We start from the raw sequence: 19,238 nt of genomic DNA on the forward strand, positions 1-19,238 counted from the left end.
TTTTACCTGCACATCCACCAATATCATTTATTGTATCCGTTGCTCCCAATGCGGTCTCCTCTACATTGGGGAGACTGGACACCTCCTAGCAGAGCACTTTAGGGAACATCTCTGGTACACTCGCACCAATCAACCACACCGCCCTGTGACCCAACATTTCAACTCCCCCTCCCACTCTGCCGAGGACATGCAGGTCCTGGGCTTCCTCCACCGCCACTTCCTCACCACCGACGCCTGGAGGAAGAACGCCTCACCTTCCGCCTCGGAACACTTCAACCCCAGGGCATCAGTGTGGACTTCACCAGTTTCCTCATTTCCTCTTCCCCCATCTTACCCCACCTCCAGCCTTCCAGCTCAGCACCGCCCTCATGACCTGTCCTAATGTCCTACCTCCCTTCCCACGTATCCATTCCACCCTCCTCTCTGACCTATCACCACCATCCCCACCCCCATTCACCCATTGTACTCTTTGCTACCTTCCCCCATCCTCCACTCTGACCTATCACCTTCTTCCTTACCCCATTCACCTATTGTACTCCATGCTGCTTTCTCCCCATCCCCACCCCCTTTCATTTATCTCCCCACTCTGCAGGCTCACGGCCTCTGTTCCTGATGAAGGGCTTTTGCCCAAAACGTCGATTTTCCTGCTCCTCGGATGCTACCTGACCTGCCGTGCTTTTCCAGCACCACTCTAATCTAGACTCAGGTTTCCAGCATCTGCAGTCCTTGTATTTACCTTATTGGAGGAGGGGACTACTGAGATAAGGCATGTTGTAGACGCTGAACCAAGTGACAGGGATAGGGATGGTAGTCTGGAATGCAATACATTTCAAATATGAAGAGGGACTATCGGGAAGGGAGGAGGTTACAGCGATAGGATCTGTTATAGGAATTAAAAATTATTGAAGACACTGGACCACAAGACATGCCATGGATACACTGTTGTATTGCAGCGAGTTTTAATATAACAGAACTTACGTTGGGGTGGTGATTGAGCCTGGGGTGTGTGTGTACTGTGCTCCCCTCCGGCACTGTATCTATGTCATGTTGTGTTAATAGATGTTTGGAGCCCTCTCATTGCTCTTTGCTCTGTGCACTGTGGGTGACCTTACTTCACTACAGGATTTATTGAAGGCTCCAGATCTCCTTTCCCTTTGTCTCTCTCTGGCAGACCAACTGCATTCAATGAGGTAATGGATGATCCACCCAGCAGCTGGGAAGGCTATTGAGTCAGGAGTTTCCTGAGTACCTACAGGAGACAGAGAAATAGACAGAATGGGAAGTTAAACAGATGCTGCGAGGGTTACACATGGAGAATGGCACTGAGTTCCACAGCGATCTGGAAAATGGAGCGATATTAATTAATTGTCCCAGATTGCTGGAAGATGTCAGGATCACACAATTGTGTCGGAAGAATGGGTTTAGCTTCATGATGCCCTGGTATGAGTGCTCACGGATGAACACCCAGTGAGCAGGTGAAGTAATGGCCGAGTGGTATTATTGCGAGAGAATGTATCCAAAACCTCTGCTAATGTTCAGGGGAGGCAGGATTGAATCCTGCCATCTGAAAAGGAGACATTTGAAATCAATAATTTTAAAAATAATAATTAACAATCCACAAATAAGTATGAAACAATTACTGATGTACAACAAATCCAAACACTTTAGAGAAGGACATCTGCCCATCCTGACATGGTCTGCACGACATACCCACAGCAAAGTGTTTGCCTCTCAATTACCCTCTGAAATGGCCGAGCAAGTTACTCAGTTCAAGGGCAGCTAGGGCTGGGCAAGAAAGGCTGGTCAGCCAGAGCTTCACACATCCTGTACCTGATTTAAAAATCTGTTAGGATGGTCCCCCTGGAATTGTGCTGGGAGCAGTGTCCTGGCCAATCATGTCGGTAGGTTTATGGACAGGGCATTAAACTGACAGAGAGGATGCAGGTGAAAGGAGCTTTCCAAATCCAAATAGAAAAGGTGAAGCAATGGAACAGCACGGGGATGTGGCTGAAGACAAGCAGAAAGGAACAGGAAGGGATAGAGTTTAACTAAAATTGTACATCAGCGAATAGATTTGTGACAGAAAATTGTGGTAGAGAGTATATAATGTTTTTTTTTTAATGGACAACGTTGCTGCAAAAAGGTCAATGGATTTGTGACACAGAGATAAAAGAGAGTTAGACACCAGGGAGACATGGATACAGGGTGAACAGAAATATTCAGTGGTTCAGTCTTGTGCAAACTCAGGCAAAATTGGTAACACTAACAATAATGGGTATCAGAGGCATTACAGAGAAAGCATTTGGCCTCAGATCATGAAGTAGAGTCAGTCTGAATGTAAATTCTGGCTACTACTTGCCAAGGACACAAGCAGCAGAACAGTTTTAGCCACCGAACAGCATTCCATTGCTCATCACTGCATTAAACAGGAACTCATTGGAATTTTTTAACAAAGGCAGTGTGATAATTTTGGAAAACTTCAATATTTGTATAATCTGGGACAATCACACGGTCAACATTGATGTTGAAAGGAGTTCGGAGAATTTTTTTTTCAGTGTTTCTTTGAAAAACACATTGTGCAACTGGCTCGGGACACAACTATCGCAGAGCGACCGTGTAATGAAACTTAGTGAATGAGTAATGTCACCTGCAGAGATCCTTCGGGAAATTGTGATAAAGTGCAGTTTAAATAAATATAAAGTTTTAAAGAAAGGACAAGCTACAACTAGAAACAAAAATAGCCAATGGCATGAGTTTAAGAGGAGAACTGACCAAGGGAAACAGGCGAAACAGACTGAAATATGTGCCTGTAAATGGACAGTGGAAAACATTTGAAGGGACAATGCAAAATACTCAACAAAAAGACATTCGATTGAAACAGTAAAAACCTCAGCAAGAAATTCCCACTGATCCCTCACTCAGGACAAAAGGAATCATACTAGATTATGAGGCTGAGAAGATCACCAAAAAGTACTTAAAATCCTGAAGTGAGAGAATGTTTTAGGAGTAAATGTTAATGCATTGCAATGGGTCTGCTCGCAGGAGGAGGGCTGTGGGAAGGGGAGCCACGGTCAGCGTTCATTGACACGATAGGAACAGGGAGATGTGAAGGTGCTGGAGGTGGTGAGAGTGTTACAGAGAGTGGTCAGGGTGTTACAAAGACAGGACGGTTTGCTGCAGCTGGAGGGGTTTGCAGAGGTATGGAGGGACATAGGTATTTTTATTTATTCATTCATGGGATGTGGGTGTCACTGCCTGGAACAACGTTCTTTGACACCACTGCTAATTACCCAGAGGGCAGCTCAGAGTCAGCCATATTGCTGTGGGTCTGGAGTCACATGTCTGCCAGACCAGGTTAGAATATTTGATGTCCTTCCCGAAAGGAAGTTAGTGAACTAGATGAGTTCTTCCTACTGCTCAACAATGTTTTTATGGTGGCCCCACCAATGTCTTTTACAGCCACAACATGACATCCCAACTCTTACTCTTAATGCTCTCCCCAATGAAGGTAACCATCCTAAACGCCTGCTGCACCAGCCTGTTTACCTGTGACACCATATTAAAAGAACTGTGTACCTGGGTCACTGGGTCACTGACTGACAACACGACCCAGGGCCCGAACATTAACAGTACAAGTCCCACCCTGGTTTGTTTCACCAAAATGGAACACTTCACATTTATCTAATTAAGCTCCATCTGCTATTCTTCAGCCCACGATCCCAGCAGTACTGTTCATCCTGTTGTATCATATATAACCTTCTTCACTGTCCACTTTACTACCAATTTCAGTGTCACCCAAAACAATTACTTACCAGGAAACCAATATTTCCATCCAAACCATTTATCCAAATGACAAACACCAGTGGACCAACTACACCGCTGGTCACATGCCTCCAGTCAGAAAAACAACATGTCTCTCATCACTCTCTGTCTACAACTATCAAGCAAATTTTGTATCCAGTTCACTAGCTCCTCCTGAATGCCATATCCTTTTTACACTGATCTGAGCTTATTACCCAGTTTACCAGACAGAACGTAGAACACAGAACAGTTCAGCCCAAGACCCTTCGGCCATGATGCTATGCCAACCTTTTATCCGGCTATAAGATCAAACTAACTTACATACCCTTCGTTGTACTATTATCCATGTGTCTGTCCAAGAGTCTATTAAATGTCCCAAATGTATCTAATTTTACTACCACCATTGGCAGTCCATCCAACCACCTACCATTCTCTATCCTCTGATCCATCCTCCATTCACCTTAAAATTACACCCCCTTGTAATAGCCATTTATGCCATAGGAGGAAAAGTCTCTGACTATTCACTCACTCTGTGCCTCTCATCATCTTGTTCACCTCCACAAAGTCACCCCACCCCCTTCTTCACTCCAATGAAAAAAGCCTTAGCTCCCTTCACCTTTCTTCGTAAGAACTGCCCTCCATTCCAGGCAGCATCTTGGTAACTCTCCTGTGTACGCTCTCTAAAACTTGCACACCCTTCCTGTAAACAGGGGACCAGAACTGAACACAATATTCCAAGTGTGGTCTCACCAGGACGCTATAAAGATGCAGTAAAACCTCACGGCTCTTACAGTCAATCCCCTTCTAAGGGGAGCCAATGCAACATATGCCTTTTTAACAACCCGACCAACGTGCGTGGTGATTTTGAGGGATCTATGGAGACGGACCCCATGGTCTCTCTGTTCCTCCGCACTGCCAAGTATTCTGCCTTTCACCCTGTATTCTGTATTCAAATTCGACCTTCCAGAATGAATCACTTCACACTTTTCCAGATTGGACTCCATCTGCCACTTCCAGCCCAGCTCTGCGTTCTGTCAATGTCCCATTGCAACCTACAACAGCCCTCCACATTCCCCACCACTCCACCAACCTTCATGTTATTGACAAACTTACTAACCCACTCTCCAACATCCACATCCAAGTCATTTACAAAAATCACAAAGAGCAGAGTCCCAGAGCCGATTGTTACAGAACACCACTGGTCACTGAGCCCCAGGCTCAATACTGTCCATCTGCTGCCACCCTCTGTCTTCTCTAGGCCATCCAATCCTGTATCCAGACAGAAAGATTCCCCTGTATCCCAATCATCCTTCTTTTCTGAATGAGCCATCAACGTATTCTGCCATATCCTCAAAGAATTCAATAAGGTTTGTGAGGCATGACCTGACCCCTCACAAACCCATGCTGACTGTGGCTAATGTAACTATGGTTTTCCAAGTAGTCATAAATCCTGTCTTTAGAGTCCTCGCAAATAATCTGCACACCACAGACATTCGACCAAATCTGTAATTCCAAGAATTCTACCTCCGTAACATGGCTCGGACTTCACAAATCTTCCCTCCTCTGCCATGTTCCCCAGAAGGACACTGGAGGGTGGAGGGGGTTACAGAGACAGAGATGATATCAGGACTGGAGGATTTTGCAGACATTAGGAGGGTTGCAGTGCCAAAAGGAGGCTTCAGTAATTGTGTGGTTTGATGGTGATGAAGGCATTTGAGGAGGGAGGGAGGGAGGATTGTAGGGAAATGAGAGGTTTCACAGTTTAGGTGTTTTGTTAGGGCTGCAAGTGGTTTCTGAGTTGGGAAGGGTGTAAGCACTGGTGGATATTACATAAACATGTGGTTTTGGTTGCAATGCAGGAAGAGGATTCAGGAAGCTGGAGGGTATGGGGTCTGAACGAGGTTACACAAATGGAAAGAGTTGTCAGGAGTGGAGGTGTTTACAGAAACAGCAATGGTCTGATCTGGAGCAGACGACCCAGATTGGGAGGGATGTGGGGACTGGAGGTAGTTTCACAGGGAGGGAGGACCATAGACCCACAGGAGGTTACAGAAATGTAGAGAGCTGTAGGGCTGATGTGCTCATGGAGATGGGAATGTTGGGAGGGATGGAGAAGTTTACAGGGATCACGATGTTTGTAGGCCAGGGCTGGATCACAGACAGCGACTGTTTTAGGGAGCTGAGCAGATTACAGAGATAAAGTTGTTTGTATCGACTGGAAGAACAAACAGAGATATGCAGGGTAGTCATGACTGAAGATGTTTATAGACATAGGAAGGCTTAGGTTCTGGGGGTTATGGAGGCTGTGGAATCTGGATTACTTTTCAGAGACTGGGATAACAATTTTGGTCAGAAACAGTTTCACAGATAAGGGAGCATAGCACAAACAGGAGGAAGTTGAAGGGAGGGTGACGTTTAAACAGATAGTGGTGTAAGAGCTGGACAAGGTTATGAAGATGGGTAGATGATGGAGACACAGGAGGAGCTTACATTGACATGGGGATGATAGTGACAGGAGGGTGTTAAATAGATAGTGGGTTTTGTAGGGACTGGATTGGGAGAGGCACAGGCATGGAGTGAGTTCGACAGATCAGGAATACTGCGGAGACCTGAGAGGATTACACTGATAGGGATGGTGGTCGGGTCTCCACAGACTGTTGGTGTTTAGGGACTGGAAGAGACTTGGTAGATAGGGAGGGATGTAAGAGTTTATGGAGAGTGGAAGAGTTGGAGCAATTTGCAGAGGTAGGTTTCTCAGACAGGAGTAGGTTACAGATAGTGAGGGTTGTGTGGTCTGAGTAAGTCAAAAAGAGAAGAGTTTTCGCGTCTGGAAGAGGTTACACTGACAGGGACAGTTGAAGAGACTGAAGCAAAAATGCATGGAGAAGGTTACACAGATAGGGAGGTGAGTAGGGACTGAAGGTGAATACACAGACATGGAGGGTTGTATTATTAGACGGAGCTGAGAGGGACAGGGACCGGTGTAGGGATTTACACAGATAGAGAAGGTTGTGTTTTTGGAGAAGGTTACACTGATACAGACAGTGTTAGGGAGTGTTTAATGGACTACAGAGGAGCTCAGAGACAATGTATTATGGGGAGTGGAGGAGATTACAGACACAGAGATGGCTGTCGGGTTGAAAAGAGCTTCTACATATCCTCAGTGCTGTTCGGCTGGAGGGAGGTTATAACAGTGAGTGTTGCCAAGACTTAATTACTTCACTGATATAGAGCAGGTCTCAGAACGTAACTGTCAAAGGGAAGTTTTAGATTACTTACAGTGTGGAAACAGGCCCTTCGGTCCAACAAGTCCACACCGCCCCACCGAAGCGCAACCTACCCATGCCCCTACATTTACCCCTTACCTAACACTATGGGCAATTTAGCACGGCCAATTCACCTGACCTGCACATCTTTGGACTGTGGGAGGAAACCGGAGCACCCGGAGGAAACCCACGCAGATACGGGGAGAACGTGCAAACTCCACACAGTCAGTCGCCTGAGGTGGGTATTGAACCCGGGTCTCTGGCGCTGAGGGAGCAGTGCTAACCACTGTGCCAACGTGCCGCCCATAAAGTTGAGACAGTCCAGATGAGTTTTCAGAGATACAAATGTTTATGGGAGTTTCAAGAGGGAACAATGATTGGGAGTGCTGTACCAAATGGTAATAGTTATAGGGAGGGTTCTAAACGCAGGAAGAGGTGACAGACATATCGATCTTTGCAAGGACTGGAGAAGCTTACATCGCCAAGGAGTCTTTTAGAGTCTGGAGGAGATGACAGTGTCAAGGAGAATATTGGGGATAAGGCAAGGTGTAAGAGACGGGGATGGTTGACAGGGCTGGACAATAACCTGAACAGAATCGCCATAGTGTGCAACCAGGCCAGTTGGCCCAACCAGTCCATTCCAAACCTCTGAAGAGCGTCCTACCCAGACCACCCCTTGACCTTTACATTAAACCCTGCATTTCCCGTGGTGCACTTACTTAAACCACACATTCCTGAATACCACAGTCAATTTATGATCGCCAATCCACTGATGGTGCAAATATTGGACACACACACACAGAGAGCAAGGGAGCGACGCGACACACAAACACACACAGTGAGGGAGATACCCATAGACACACAGCGAGGAAAGGACATGCACTCACACACAGTGAGGGGGATACACGCAGACACACAGAGGGAGGGACACATACACGCAAATCGAGGGAGGGGCTCACGCAGTGAGGGAGGGACACGCACACATGTAGCAAGGGAGGGACACGCATACACGCAGCAAGGCTGGGACACACACAGCGAGGGAGGGACAGGGACACACACACACACACACACACACACACACACAGAGCGAGGGAGGGACACGCACTCACACAGCGAGGGAGGGACACGCACTCTCACAGCGAGGGAGGGACACACACACACTCACAGCGAGGGAGGGACACGCACTCACACAGCGAGGGAGGGACACAGACACACACAGCAAAGGGGGGGCATGCATACGCACACAGTGAGGGGGATACACGCAGACACACAGCGAGAGAAGGACATGCGCACACACACACACAGCGAGGGAGGGACACACACACAGCGAGGGAGGGACACGCACACACACACAGCGAGGGAGGGACACGCACACACACAACGAGGAAGGGACACGCACAGACACGCAACGAAGGGGAACACGCAGACAACGAGGAAGGGACACACACAGCGAGGGACACACACACACACACACACACAGCAAGGGAGGGACACGCATAGACATGCAGTGAAGGGACACACACAGCGAGGGAGGGACACGCACAGACACGCAGCGAAGGGACACACACACACAGACACAGTGAGGGAAGGACATGCACACACAGCGAGGGAGGGACAAACACACACACTTACGGTGAGGGGAATACACGCAGACACACAGTGAGGGAGGGACACGAACATACACTGCGAGGGAGGGACATGTACACACTGCGAAGGAGGGACGAACACACACATGTCGAGGGGGAGGGCATGTGTACAGAAATTGAGAGGCGACACACACACACAGCGAGAGGGGACACACAGACATGGCAAGGGTGGGACACACGCACCCAGCAAGGTGGTCACGCAATCACACACTCAAGGGACGGACACACACACACAGCGAGGGAGGGATATACACAAACACACAGAGCGAGAGAGGGCCACGCACATAAACAGCAAGGGAGGGATATGTACACACACAGGGAAGGAGAGACACGCAGACACACGGCGAGGGGGAGGGCATGTGCACCGAAATTGAGAGGGGGCATGCACACACAGCGAGAGGGGTCACGCACAGACATGGCGAGGGAGGGGCACACGCACACACAGCAAGGGGGGACAGGCACTCACACAGCGAGGGGCGATGCGGACACACAATGGTGGGGATATGCACAAAGAGTAAGGGAGGGACACACACACACACAAGGTACGGACACACTCACAGAGCGACGGAGTGACACACGCACACACAGCAAGAGGCGCACACACACGCACACAGCAAGGGAGGGACACACACAGTGTGGGAGTGACACACATATACACACACACGCAGCGAAGGAAGGACACTCACATACACTGTAAAAGGGTCACACAAACTCACAGCAAGAGGGGACACGCACACACAGCGAGAGATGGACACGCGCATGCTCAAGCACACAAACACAGACACAGACACACAGCTAAAGAGGGACACGCACACACATAGCCAGGGAGGGACATGGACACACGCAAAACACACACACACACAGCAAGAGAGGGACACGCGCAGAAACAGCGAGAGGGAGACACATGCACACACAGCGAGGGAGGACCACACACACACACGCACAGCAAGACTAGCACACATACACACACACACATACAGGGAAGGAAACTGACACATAAACAGTGAGGGAGGGACACACATGCATACACACACACACACACACACCGCGAAGGAAGGATACTCACATACACTGCAAGAGGGACACACATTCACAGCAAGAGGGGGACACGTACACACAGCGAGGGAAGCACACGCACATGCGCAAGCACACAAACACAGACACACAGCGAGAGAGGGGCATGCACACACACAGCCAGTGAGGGACATGGACACACACAAACACACACACAGACAGCAAGACAGGGACACGCACACACACAGCCAGTGAGGGACATGGACACACACAAACACACACACAGACAGCAAGACAGGGACACGGGCACACACAGCGAGGGAGGGCCACACACACACGCACAGCAAGAGACACACACACACAGAACAAGGGGGTAACTCACACATACACAGCGAGGGACGAACACGCACACACACACAGTGAGGGTGGGACCACACACAAAACAGAGTGAGGGAGGGACACACATGCACACACACAGAGCTAGGGAGGGACACACATACACACACATCCAGCAAGGGAGGGACACACATACACACACAGAGCGAGGGAGGGACACACATGCACACACACAGAGCGAGGGAGGGACACACATGCACACACACAGAGCGAGAGAGGGACACACATGCACAGACACAGTGAGGGAGGGACACACATGCACAGACACAGTGAGGGAGGGACACACATGCACAGACACAGAGTGAGAGAGGGACACACACACGCACAGAGCGAGGGAAGGACATACATACACACACACAGAGCGAGGGAAGGACACACATGCACACACACAGAGCGAGGGAAGGACACACATACACACACACAGAGCGAGGGAAGGACACACATACACACACACAGAGTGAGGGAGGGACACACATGCACACACACAGAGTGAGGGAGGGACACACACACACACAACAGAGCGAGGGATGGACACACATGCACACACACACACACACACAAAGTGAGGGAGGGACACACATATACACACACAGAGCGAGGGAGGGACACACATGCACACACACACACACGCACACACACACACACAGAGTGAGGGAGGGACACACATATACACACACAGAGCGAGGGAGGGACACACATGCACACACACAGTGAGGGAGGGACACATACACACACAGAGCAAGAGAGGGACACACGTACACACACAGAGCGAGAGAGAGATACACATACACACACACACACAGAGCGAGGGAGGGACACACATACACACACAGAGCGAGGGAGGGACACACATGCACACACACAGAGCGAGGGAGGGACACACATGCACACACACAGAGCGAGGGAGGGACACACATACACACACAGAGCGAGGGAGGGACACACATACACACACAGAGCGAGGGAGGGACACACATGCACACACACAGAGCGAGGGAGGGACACACATACACAGAGCGAGGGAGGGACACACATACACACACCGACAGCGTGGGAGGGACACGCACACACAGTGATGGAGTGACACGCGCATGAGGAAGCACACAAACATAGACACACACAGTGAGAGGGACACACACACACACACACACACAGCAAGAGAGGGACACGCGCACACACAGCGAGGAGGAGGCACATGCACACACAGCGAGGGAGGGCCACACACACAAATGCACAGCAAGAGGGGGACACACACAGCGATGGAGGGACACGCGCACATACACACACACACACACACACACACACACACATACAGCGAGGAAGGGACACACACACGCACAGCGAGCGAGAGACACACACAGCAAGGGAGGTACACGCGCGCGCACACCCACACACACCCACACATACAAACACTCAGAGCGAGGGAGGGACACGCAAACACAACGAGGGAAGGACATGCACACACAGCAAGGGAGGAACATACACAAACACACAAAGCGAGGGAGGGACACGCTCATACACAGCAAGGGAGGGACACACACACACACACACACACACACAGAAGGAGGGACAAGCACACACACGGCGAGGGGGAGGGCATGTATACAGGAATTGAGAGGGGGCACGCACACACAGCGAGAGGGGACATGCACTCACACAGTGAGGAGGATATACACAATGGAGGGACACACACACATACACAAGAGATGCACACTCACACAAAGACCGAGGGAGTGACACGCGCGCACACAGCCAGAGGGACACACACACACAAAGCGAGGGTGGGACATGAGCATACACTTCAAGAGGGACACACACACACACAGAGCAAGGGAGTGACACGCACATGCGCAGGCACACAAACAGAAACACACACAGCGAGGGAGGGACACACACACACACAGAGCAAGAGAGGGACACTCACAAACACAGCGAGGGTGAGACACATGCACACACAGCCAGGGAGGGCCACGCACGCATGCGCACAGCAAGGAGGAGACACACAGACACATACACACACACACAGCAAGAGAGGGACACGCGCACACACAGCCAGGGAGGGACATGCACACACAGCGAGGGAGAGTTAGACACAAACACGCACACAGAGCAAGAGAGGGCTACGCGCACACACAACGAGGTGGAGACACATGCACACGCAGCGAGGGAGGGCCACGCACAGCAAGAGGGACACACACCCACCCACACACAGCAAGTAGGGGAAACTCATACATACACAGCGAGGGAGGGACACACACACACACAGATACAGTGAGGGGGGAGCACATACACACACACACAGTGAGGGAGGGACGGACACACACACAGATACAGCAAAGGGGCATACGCACACACACAGTGAGGAGGACGCGCACACTCACAGCGTGAGAGGGAGACACACTTTTACACACACCCACACACACACACACACACACACACACACACGGAAGGAGGGACAAGCACACACACGGCGAGGGAGAGCGCATGTATACAGGAATTGAGAGGGGACACGCACACACAGCGAGAGGGGACATGCACTCACACAGTGAGGGAGGGACACGCACACACAGCGAGGGGGGACATGCAATCATACAGTGAGGGGGATATACACAAAGTGCAATAGAGGGACACACACATACACAAGGGATGCACACATACACAAAGAGCGATGGAGTGACGCGCGCATACACAGCCAGACGGATACACACACACAAAGCGAGGGTGGGACATGCGATTACACTGCAAGACACACACACACAGAGCGAGGGAGGGACGAACACACACACACACAGATACAGTGAGGGGGGGATACACACACACAGCGAGGAGCAGACGCACACTCTCAGTTTGGGAGGGAAACACACTTTTACACACACACACACACACACAGAGGGAGGGATGAAGACACACACACACACACTCACAGCGAGGGAGGGAGACGCACACACAGAGCGAGAGAGAGACACATACACACAACGTGAGGGAGTGACACACGCAACCAGCGAGTGAGGGACACGCAGCGAAGGGGGACACACACAAACACATACTGTGAGGGTGTGACACATACACAAACACAATGAGGAAGGGACATACACACAGCGAGACACACACACACACAGCGAGCGAGGGGCACTCACAGCAAGGGAGGGACTTGCTGAGATATGCAGAGAGTGAGGAACACGCACACGCAGAGTGAGGGAGGGACAAGCGCACACACAGCGAGGGATGGACACGCCCACACAGCGAGGGAGGGACACACACACAGCGAGGGAGTGAAACGTACACACAGCGAGGGAAAGACATGCACACGCACAACGAGGGAGGGACATACACAAACACACACAGCGAGGGAGGGGCAGTCACATACACTGCAAGAGGGACACACATACTCACAGCAAGAGGGGGACACGCACACACAGCGAGGGAGGGACACGCGCATGCGCAAGCACACAAACACAGGCACACAGCGAGAGAGGGACACACAAATACACGGCAAGGGAGGGACACGCACACATACAGACAGCGAGGGTGGGACCACACACACACAGAGACCGAGGGAGAGACACACACACACATAGCGAGGGGGCGACACATGCACACACAGCGAGGGAGGGCCACACGCACAGCAAGACGAACACACACACACACACAGCGAGGGAGGGCCACGCACACAGGGCAAGGGGGGAAACTCACACATACACAGTGAGGGAGGGACACGCACATACACAGACAGCGAGGGTGGGACCACACAAACACACACACACACACACACAAAGTGAAGGAGGGGGACACACAGAGCGAGGGGGCGACACATGCACACACAGCAAGGGAAGGCCACAGACACGCACGCACAGCAAGCGGTACACACACACACACACAGCGAGGGAGGGACACACACACACACACAGCGAGGGAGGGACACACACTCACAGCGAGGGAGGGACACACACACACAGCGAGGGAGGGACACACACACACAGCAAGGGAGGGACACACACACACACAGCGAGGGAGGGACACACACACAGCGAGGGAGGGACACACACACAGCGAGGGAGGGACACACACACACACACAGCGAGGGAGGGACACACACACACACAGCGAAGGAGGAACACACACACACAGCGAGGGAGGGACACACACACACAGCGAGGGAGGGACACACACACACACAACGAGGGAGGGACACACACACACAGCGAGGGAGGGACACACACACACAGCGAGGGAGGGACACACACACACACACAGCGAGGGAGGGACACACACACACTCACAGCGAGGGAGGGACACACACACAGCGAGGGAGGGACACACACACACACAGCGAGGGAGGGACACACACACACAGCGAGGGAGGGACACACACACAGCGAGGGAGGGACACACACACACACACAGCGAGGGAGGGACACACACACACACAGCGAGGGAGGGACACACACACACTCACAGCGAGGGAGGGACACACACACACACAGCGAGGGAGGGACACACACACACAGCGAGGGAGGGACACACACACAGCGAGGGAGGGACACACACACACACAGCGAGGGAGGGACACACACACACACACAGCGAGGAAGGGACACACACAGCGAGGGAGGGACACACACACACACACAGCGAGGGAGGGACACACACACACACAGCGAGGGAGGGACACACACACACACAGCGAGGGAGGGACACACACACACACACAGCGAGGGAGGGACACACACACTCACAGCGAGGGAGGGACACACACACTCACAGCGTGGGAGGGACACGCACACACAGTGAGGCAGGGACACGCACACACACACAGTGAGGGAGGGACACGCACACACACAGCGAGGGAGGGACACGCACACACACACAGTGAGGGAGGGACACACACAGTGAGGGAGGGACACACACACACACAGTGAGGGAGCGACACGCACACACACAGCGAGGGAGGGACACGCACACACACACAGTGAGGGAGCGACACGCACACACACAGTGAGGGAGGGACACACACACACACAGTGAGGGAGCGACACGCAGAAACACAGCGAGGGAGGGACACACACACACAGCGAGGGAGGGACACGCACACACACAGTGAGGGAGGGACACGCACACACAGTGAGGGAGGGACACACACACACACACACACACACACAGTGAGGGAGGGACACGCACACACACACAGTGAGGGAGGGACACGCACACACAGCGAGGGAGGGACACACACACACACACAGTGAGGGAGGGACACGCACACACAGTGAGGGAGGGACACACACACACACACACAGTGAGGGAGGGACACGCACACACACAGCGAGGGAGGGACACGCACACACACAGTGAGGGAGGGACACGCACACACACAGCGAGGGAGGGACACGCACACACACACAGTGAGGGAGGGACACGCACACACACAGCGAGGGAGGGACACACACACACACACACAGTGAGGGAGCGACACGCACATACACAGCGAGGGAGGGACACGCACACACACACAGTGAGGGAGCGACACGCACACACACAGCGAGGGAGGGACACACACACACACACAGTGAGGGAGCGACACGCACACACACTGCGAGGGAGGGACATACACACACACACAGCGAGGGAGGGACACGCATACACACAGCGAGGGAGGGACACACACACACACATAGCGAGGGAGGGACACACACACACACACAGCGAGGGAGGGACACGCACACACAGCAAGGGAGGGACACGCACGCACAGCGAGGGAGGGACACGCAAGCACAGCGAGGGAGGGACACGCACACACAGCGAGGGAGGGACACGCACACACAGAGCGAGGGAGGGACGAACACTCACACACAGTGAGGGAGGGACACGCACATATAGTGGGAGAGCGACATGCGCATGAGGAAGCACACAAACACAGATATATACAGCGAGAGGGGGACATGCGCACACAGCCAGGGAGGTACACATGCACACAGAGAGGGAGGGCCACGCACACACACCAAGAAGGACACACACACACACACACACACACACACACACACAGAGCAAGGGGGGGAAACTCACACATACACAGTGAGGGAGGGACACGCACATACACAGCAAGGGAGGAAGACACACACAGACACACAGAGCAAGATAGGGACACTCTCAAACACAGCGAGGGGGAGACACATGCACACATAGCAAGGGAGGGCCAAGCACACACACGCACAGCAAGAGGGACACACGCACACAGCGATGGATGGACACGCACATGCACACAGTGAGGGGGATACACGCAGACACACAGCGAGGGAGGGCCACGCGCACACACGCACAGCAAGATGGACACACACATACACATAGAGCAAGGGAGGGATACGCGCACACACAGCCAGAGCGGGACATGCACACACAGCGAGGGAGGGTCACATGCAAACACACACACACACACAAACACAAACACAGAGCAAGAGGGGTATACGCACACACAGCGAGGTGGAGACACATGCACACTCAGCAAGGGAGGGCCACGCACAGCAAGAGGGACACACGCACACAGTGATGGATGGACACGCACATACACACAGTGAGGGGGATACACGCAGACACACAGCGAGGGAGGGATACACACACACACTGCGAGAGACGGGGACACACACACGCAAAGCGAAGGAGAGACACACACACACACACATACGAGGGAGGGACAAACACACACACTTACGGTGAGGGGAATACACGCACATACACTGCAAGGGAGGGACACGCACATACACTGCAAGGGAGGGACACGCACATACACTGCAAGGGAGGGACACGCACATACACTGCAAGGGAGGGACACGCACACACCGCGAAGGAGGGACAAGCACACACCGCGAAGGAGGGACAAGCACACACATGTCGAGGGGGAGGGCATGTGCACAGAAATTGAGAGGAGGCACACACACACAGCGAGAGAGGACATACACAGACACGGCAAGAGTGAGAACGCACACAGCAAGCTGGTCACATACTCACACACACAAGGGATGGACTCACACACAAAGCGAGGGAGTGATGCGCATACATACATACACACAGAAACACAGAGCAAGGGAGAGACATGCACACACGCACACAAGGGACGGACACACACACGCAAAGCGAGGGAGGGACACGCACAGATACACATACACCCACATAAACACAGAGCAAGGGATGGACGCGTGCACACACAGCGAGGAAGGGACACAAACACACAGCGAGGGAGCGACATACAAACACACACAGTGAGGGGGTTACCCGCAGACACACAAAAACACACACACACAGAGTGAGGGAGGGACACTCACACACATACAGCGAAAGAAGGGACACACACATGTCGAGGGGGTGGGCATGTACACAGAAATTGAGAGGGGGCACGCAGACACGGCAAGGGTGGGACACGCGCACACAGCAAGGGGGGACACGCACTCACACACACAAGGGACGGACACACAAAGCGAGAGGGGTACATACACACACAGAAACACAGAGCAAGGGAGGGACATGCACGCGCGCGCGCACACACGCACACACACACACACACACACACGACGGAAACACACACCCAAAGCGAGGAAGAGACACGCACAGATACACACACGCACAAACACAGAGCAAGGGAGGGACACGTGCACACACAGCGACTGTGGGATACACACAGCGAGGGAGCGACATGCAAACACACAGAGTGAGGGGATTACCCGCAGACACACAGCGAGTGAGAGACACACACAGCAAGGGAGGGACATGCGCGTGCACACACACACACAAACACTCAGAGGGAGGGACACGCAAACACAGCGAGGGAAGGACATGCACACACAGCAAGGGAAGAGGGACACATGCACACACACACACACACACACACACACACACACACACACACACACACGGAAGGAGGGACAAGCACACACACGGCGAGGGGGAGGGCATGTATACAGGAATTGAGAGGGGACACGCACACACAGCGAGAGGGGACATGCACTCACACAGTGAGGGAGGGACACGCACACACAACGAGGGGGGACATGCAATCACACAGTGAGGGGGATATAAACAAAGTGCAATGGAGGGACACACACACACACACACACACACACATACACAAGGGATGCACACACACACACAAAGAGCGAGGGAGTGACACGCGCACACACAGCCAGACGGATACACACACATACAAAGCGAGGGTGGGACATGCGCATGCGCAAGCACACAGACAGAAACACACACAGCGAGAGAGAGAGAGACACACACAGCGAGAGAGGGACATGCGCACACACAGCCAGGGAGGGACACACACACGCACACAGCGAGGGAGGGACGAACACTCACACACAGATACAGTGAGGGGGGGCACGTACACACACACAGCGAGGAGGACCCACACACTCACAGCGTGGGAGGGAGACACACTTTTACACACACACACACACACACACACACACACACACACACACGGAGGAACACGCACGTAAACACACATACAGAGCGAGGGAGGGATACGCACACACACAGCGAGAGAGAAATATACATACAACGCGATGGAGTGACACACACTCAAACAGCGAGTGAGGGACACGCAGTGAAGGGGGGACACACAAACAGATACAATGAGGATGTGATACGTACACACACACAGCGAGGAAGGGACACACACACACATACACGCACAGCGAGCGAGGGACTTGCTGAGACATGCAGCGAGGGAGGGATGCGCGCACACACAGCGAGGGAGGGACAAGCACACACAGCGAGGGAGGGACAAGCACACACAGCGAGGGAGGGACAAGCACACACATACACGCACAGCGAGAGATGGACTTGCTGAGACATGCAGCGAGGGAGGGATGCGCGCACACACAGCGAGGGAGGGACAAGCGCACACAGCGAGGGAGTGACACACACATACACAGCGAGGGAGGGACACACACACACACTCACAGCGAGGGAGGGAGACGCACACACAGAGCGAGAGAGAGGCACATACACACGTGAGGGAGTGACACACGCAACCAGCGAGTGAGGGACACGCAGCGAAGGGGGACACACACAAACACATACTGTGAGGGTGTGACACATACACAAACACAATGAGGAAGGGACA

At 52.8% G+C, this 19,238-nt stretch overlaps 1 long non-coding RNA gene across 1 annotated transcript in view; it reads right to left on the bottom strand.

Annotated features, from left to right (window-relative positions):
- Positions 1 to 947: 947 nt before the first annotated feature.
- LOC148137768 (uncharacterized) overlaps positions 948 to 19,238 on the bottom strand; it is a 31,212-nt gene continuing 12,921 nt past the window's right edge. Inside the window, exon 3 of the long non-coding RNA XR_015754172.1 lies at positions 948 to 1,249. This is a non-coding gene — a long non-coding RNA (uncharacterized LOC148137768). The remainder of the gene's footprint in view (positions 1,250 to 19,238) is intronic.

Source organism: Chiloscyllium plagiosum, unplaced genomic scaffold (assembly GCF_037043375.1).
Source record: "Chiloscyllium plagiosum isolate Xiang-an unplaced genomic scaffold, Cpla_swu_hap1 HiC_scaffold_42, whole genome shotgun sequence".
Taxonomy (NCBI): domain Eukaryota; kingdom Metazoa; phylum Chordata; class Chondrichthyes; order Orectolobiformes; family Hemiscylliidae; genus Chiloscyllium; species Chiloscyllium plagiosum.